This window comes from Heterodontus francisci, chromosome 37, assembly GCF_036365525.1.
Source record: "Heterodontus francisci isolate sHetFra1 chromosome 37, sHetFra1.hap1, whole genome shotgun sequence".
In the NCBI taxonomy this organism is placed as follows: domain Eukaryota; kingdom Metazoa; phylum Chordata; class Chondrichthyes; order Heterodontiformes; family Heterodontidae; genus Heterodontus; species Heterodontus francisci.
In genome coordinates this window covers 12650643-12656680 of record NC_090407.1, presented here as the reverse complement: position 1 = coordinate 12656680, position 6038 = coordinate 12650643, and the positions used below count along the sequence as shown (strand labels likewise).

Sequence of the window (6038 nt, the reverse complement as noted above, 5' to 3'; positions counted from 1 at the left end):
ACCTGGTCATTATCAAATTGCTATTTGTGAGACCTTGCTGTGTGCAAAATGGCTGCCAGGTTTCCTACATTAGAAGTGACTACATTTCAAAAATATTTCAAGGACTGCAAAGTGCTTTGGGATGTCCTGAGGTTGTGAAGGGCGCTATATTTATTCATCCCTGTTCTTTTCTTTCATCGACCAATGTAACTATAGAGGAAGATGAGTTGTCATTATTTAATTATAGAGACTATGATCTTGTTCCATTAGGATTCTGATGGCAGACCCTCAACTTGGCTCAGCCAGGAAAGCCAGCGCAGCTTTGTGTTTATTTGTAGCCAAGGCAACGACAGGCACGTGGTGCTGAAATCGATCAGCTGGCTGGTTGCAATTATGTATCGGAGCGAAAGGGGTTACAACGCGCGACAGGGAAAACCCCCGGTAGCAAGGCACCTTACATCGGATTAGCTCCGGAATCGAGTCCGAAGTCTGCAATTTAAAAAAAACAAAAACACGTTGCACGCAGCTTCAAAAGATAAAGGCGGAGCCTGTCCAGGAAAGCCTCATGTCGATGGAATTTAAACACCCTCAGCTGATCTGATCCAAAGAGGTAAGTATTTATTTTTTTAAAAACTTAGCAACTGCAATTGGACTGCAGAAACGACACCCTGTTCAAATGGAGATAACGTCAAATCAAACAATCCCATTGACATACTATTCATTGATACAAGTTCTAATCAGAAACCGGTTACCCAGACATAACGGATATAAATGGGGAGTTACTAATTTGCTTAGTGTAGGCAAGGGAGCAATGGAATAACAGGCAATGTATTAGCACTACTGCTGCTCGGTGAATATTCTGCTTTAAGGAGGGTGGCCATTAGACCGTGTAATGCTCATTATTGTACTGTTCAGCTGGAGCTGTGTGAAATCTGGTCTGTCCCTTTAACCCGATAAGGTTCTCCTGCTTTGAATAGACACATCTTGACATCAACTAGCGATTATGCAAATTGAGGGCAATTGTGCGTCTCTCCAGATCGTCCGGTGTTTAAATACCCAGCTGCTCCTCAAAGTTAGAAAAACCAGCAGGGCATACACATACATACACTTGATATGACAGCTAGCTAAAATTCAAATATTTTACAGTATGTCTAATTTAGTAAATATTTTACAAACTTTGCCCATGAGCAACATAATGGGAGGTGAACGCAGTAATTCTGTGATCCCGTGCGCCCCTGGCAAAGAGCCGCTCTCCAGTATCGATGCTGTTAAAAGCATGAATGCTGCTTATTTAATTTCTGTGTAACAGTTTAAAAGATTTATCAATCATATGACAACCATTCTGTGCTTATAAAGGGATTTTATGTAATGCTGCTTTTTGTAAATACTCATTAAAATGGATGAGTTGCAAAGTGGCTTCTGACTTGGAGCCAATTTGTAATTTCTCATATTTATGTGAATTGGCTGTATTTAATTAGCCCGATTAGGCACTTCGAACACACAGGGGCCTACGTAGCTGGTGAAGAGTGTACAATGCTCGAAAGCTTGAATATAAACTATTTAATTATATCAGCAACTTTCTGCACCCAAATACAAATCACCCTTTAGAATTAAGCACCTCTGTCGTATCCTAACAGTGTAAAAAACGAATAGGGATACATATGCATGAGGTACAATCTAGTGAGATTGGACAAAGGCCGTCGTTTACTGCCCACCCTTTCACCAGTCCCCAGGTAAATTTCCTCTAATGATCATCCCCCGAGTCCTCGCTCTCAAAATTCCTCACCCCGATCCTTGCCGAGCTTTATTTGTCCTCCAAGCCCTTGACTTCAAATTTCCCCCATCTCGCTAAACACTGCTTGAGTGCCGTCGACCCAACCTTCAACTCCACCCTGGGTTACTACTTCCTCCTCTTCACTATTAATAGCCAATACTAGTAACTCTACCCGTGCTCTTTTGAATTCCCTGCTAAAAACTACGTTGCCCCCTTTCCCTCCATCAAAAGCCTTTAAAACCTATCTCAACCACATTAAAAGGTGAGATATAGACTCAAGAGTGCAACAGGTCATCCTATTGTAATAATGAGGTTTCACCCCTTCCCCCTCCCTCCCAGAACTGCGACATTGTTCACCTTGTCTTCACTTTCCACCCACCAGCCTCCATGCCAAAAGATCATCTGCCACGACCAAACACATCTTCCCCTCCCGTTCTTGCTATAGAGGGAGTGCAGTGAAGGTTTGCCAGACTGATTCCTAGGATGGTGGGACAGACATATGAGGAGAGATTGAGTCGGTTAGGATTATATTCGCTGGAGTTCAGAAGAGTGAAGGGGGAATCTCATAGAAACCTATAAAATTCTGATGACTTGACAGGGTAGATGCAGGAGGATGTTCCCGAATGTGGGGGAGTCCAGAACCAGGGGTCATAGTCTAAGGATACAAGGTAAACCTTTCAGGACTGAGATGAGGAGAAATTTCTTCACCCAGAGTGGTGAGCCTGTGGAATTCACTACCACAGAAAGCAGTTGAGGCCAAAACATTGTATGTTTTCAAGGAGTGAGATATAGCTCTTGGATCTAAAGAGATCAAAGGGTATGGGGTGAAAGCGGGAACAGGCTACTGAGTTGGATGATCAGCCATGATCATAATGAATGGCAGAGGAGGCTCAAAGGGCCTACTCCTGCTCTTAATTTCTGTGTGAGCATTCCAAAAGTGTGTGTCCCTCCGCGACACCCCAATCCACTCCTCCATCACCCTGACACCTCTTCCCTTTCCCACAGCACCTTCCCATGCAATCATAGGAGGTGTAATACCTGTCCTTTTACCTTCTCTTCTACCATCCAAGGCCCCAAACACTCCTTCCAGGTAAAGCAATGATTTACTTCTACTTCTTTCAATTTAGTATATTGTATTTGCTGCTCACAATGCAGTCTCCTCTATATTGGGGAGACCAAACACAGATTGGGTGACTGCTTTACAGAACACCTTCGCTTGGTCTGCAAGCATGATCCCAAGCTTCTAGTTGCTTGCCATTTTAATTTTCCACCTTGTTCCTATGTCCACATTTCTGTCCTCGGCCTGCTGCACTGTTCCAGTGACCATCAATGCAAGCTTGAGGAACAGCACCTAATTTTCCCATTGGGCACTCTACATCCGTCAGAACTCACTATTGAGTTCAACAATTTCAGACCATGAGCACCATTATTTTTTGTTTATTATTTTTATTTACATATAAATTTTCAAATTTTATTTTTAAACCATGTGCTAGTCTTAAACTTATTTTTAGTGTTTTTACTTTCATACAGACCTGTTCATTATTCTGCCATTATTACTCTCTCTGGACTTATCTTTGTCTTTTGCTACAACTATTTAGCACTCCATTTGCATTCTGTTTCATAACATCTGTTAGAACAGAAACCACACCTGCCAAATGGAAACATTAATTTTGGCATATGGAACACGATTTGAACTTGTACTGGACATTGAACATAACTTGTTTTAAAATAGCTGAAAACATGGCTGCACATTTGCATTCTGAGGGACAGTTGCCTAGAGAGACAATAAGAGTGCTCCCTGATTCAATTAGCCAGATGGGTTTTGTCAATATTGATGATCAAACGACATTGAGAGTCACTGTCCATGTAAGAGCCAGCACCACACCAACCCCCCTCCCCGCAAGTGTGTCTAGTAAGCTTTGATGAACAACTCTTGGAGGTGATACTGGGTTAAACAAAGAGCTAGTCACATGACTAACCTGCTGGCCAACCTGGGAATTGACTGAATTGTGCATCACAAAAAAGTTGAGACAGACTGCAATTTTAAAGATCAAAGAGAATCAAGGTCTCTCTCTCTCCCTCTGTCTCTTACTCTCATGCAAAGTTCCAGGGACCCATGGAAGTAACTTAAGCCTCAAGACAGAAGACCCCGTCTGGGCGTCACAGTGGCGCAGTGGTTAGCACCGCAGCCTCACAGCTCCAGCGACCCGGGTTCAATTCTGGGTACTGCCTGTGTGGAGTTTGCAAGTTCTCCCTGTGTCTGCGTGGGTTTCCTCCGGGTGCTCCGGTTTCCTCCCACATGCCTAAAGATTTGCAAGTTGATAGGTAAATTGGCCATTAGCAATTGCCCCTAGTATAGGTAGGTGGTAGGGAAATATAGGGACAGGTGGGGATGTGGTAGGAATATGGAATTTAGTGTAGGATTAGTATAAATGGGTGGTTGATGGTCGGCACAGACTCAGTGGGCCGAAGGGCCTGTTTCAGTGCTGTATCTCTAAACTAAACTAAACCCTGCAGCCTTCTGGTACCAGCGAAGCACGTTTGAAAGTGTGCACTGGGCCCCAATGAGAGCTGTAAGACTGAACTTCAATCAAAGATTTCACAGCAAAACTAAAGAAACAGTAACTGAATTCCATCTACTAGTTCAAACCTTCCCCCGTTAATTCTTTCTCCTCCTCTGTATCTATTTGTGTTTATCGCGTATGCATGTTAGTATTGTTGCATAGCATATTTTAGAGTGTTAAGGTTAATAAGCTTACAACTTTCTTGTATAAACCTGAGAAAGCCTGTCTCATTGGTTCCTTTACAATTAGAGAGCAGTGAGCAAGGACTCACTGAGGGGATGCTAAAAGCAGTCTTTTTAAAAGTTAAACCCTGTAACAGCCATACCAGAGGGCAGCCAGAGATCCCTTCCTCACCTGGTCGTAACACTGCCATTTAACCTCCCTCCCCTCCGCTCTATCACAGTCCTTACTTCTTGTTCTACTTACCCCCTCTCACTTGCTTAAAGACTGCTGCGTTTCTAACTTTTGCCTAACCTGAAACGTTAACTCTGTTTCTCTCTCCACAGATGCTGCCAGACCTGCTGAGTATTTTCAGCACTTTCTGTTCTCCTTTTCATTAACCTTGTTTAAAATGAAGCGAGGGAGATTTTTTTTTCTGCAGTTAATGTTACAAGCCCCTCCACCTGCATTAAAATCAGCTGATTCAAATTACTCGTATTCTGCAACATGGCTCCATGAGGTTGAGAGCAATCTTGAATCTCTGATTTCAATGGGTGAGCTCACTGGTTTTGTTAACTGACGCCCTGTCACCTAAGAATCCTACGTTCCCTGCCAATGCAAAAGATAGAACTCTCCCTCAAACAGTAAATTCAAATTATGCAAAGCATCCCGGTCAACTCCTTTCACTCAGAGAAAAAATATCAAGAATGTTACCTTCATATACATCCAAGTTTATGTGCAGAAAAGAGGGAGGAGGGATTGGGGGTGGGGTAGAGTGGTGGTCACTGCTCTGTAAGTTAACGGTTGGTAAGTTAATTACTGTTGTGAGAATCTGCGCATAATTCCATCATATTGTAGAATGTGCTATTCAAGTGCTAATGTCTGCATTAAAAAGGGAATGAAAAAATGATAGCATCTGAACAGACATTACTTATAGACTCAGAGTTATACAGCACAGAAACAGGCCCTTCGTGTCTGTGCCGGCCATCAAGCACCTAACTATTCTAATCCCATTTCCCAGCACTTGGTCCGTAGCCTTGTATGCTATGGCGTTTCAAATGCTCATCTAAATACTTCTTAAATGTTGTGAGGGTTCATGCCTCTACCACCTCTTCAGGCAGTGCATTCCAGATTCCAACCACTCTCTGGGTGAAATTTTTTTTCCTCAAATCCCCTCTAAACCTCCTGCACCTTACCTTAAATCTATTGACCCCCTCCACTAAGGGAAAAAGTTACTTCCTATCTAACCTATCAATGCCCCTCATAATTTTGTATACCTCAATCATATCTCCCCTCAGCCTTCTCTGCTCTAAGGAAAACAACCCCAGCCTTTTCCGTCTCTCTTCATAGCTGAAATGCTCCAGCCCAGGCAACATCCCAGTGAATCTCCTCTGCACCCTCTCCAGTGAAATCACATCCTTCCTATAGTGGTGCCCAGAACTCTACACAGTACTCCAGCTGTGGCCTAACTAGTGTTTTATACTGCTCCATCATAACCTCCCTGCTCTTACCCTCATTATTTGAACTTTACAGTGAAGGGCATATACATTTATATACAAGTT

At 43.0% G+C, this 6038-nt stretch overlaps 1 protein-coding gene across 1 annotated transcript in view; it reads left to right on the top strand.

Moving 5' to 3' along the window:
- Positions 1 to 398: 398 nt before the first annotated feature.
- Positions 399 to 6038, top strand: part of ttc34 (tetratricopeptide repeat domain 34) — a 104464-nt gene continuing 98824 nt past the window's right edge. The window contains exon 1 of the mRNA XM_068016761.1: positions 399 to 589. The gene's annotated coding sequence lies outside the window, so the exon portion shown is untranslated. The remainder of the gene's footprint in view (positions 590 to 6038) is intronic.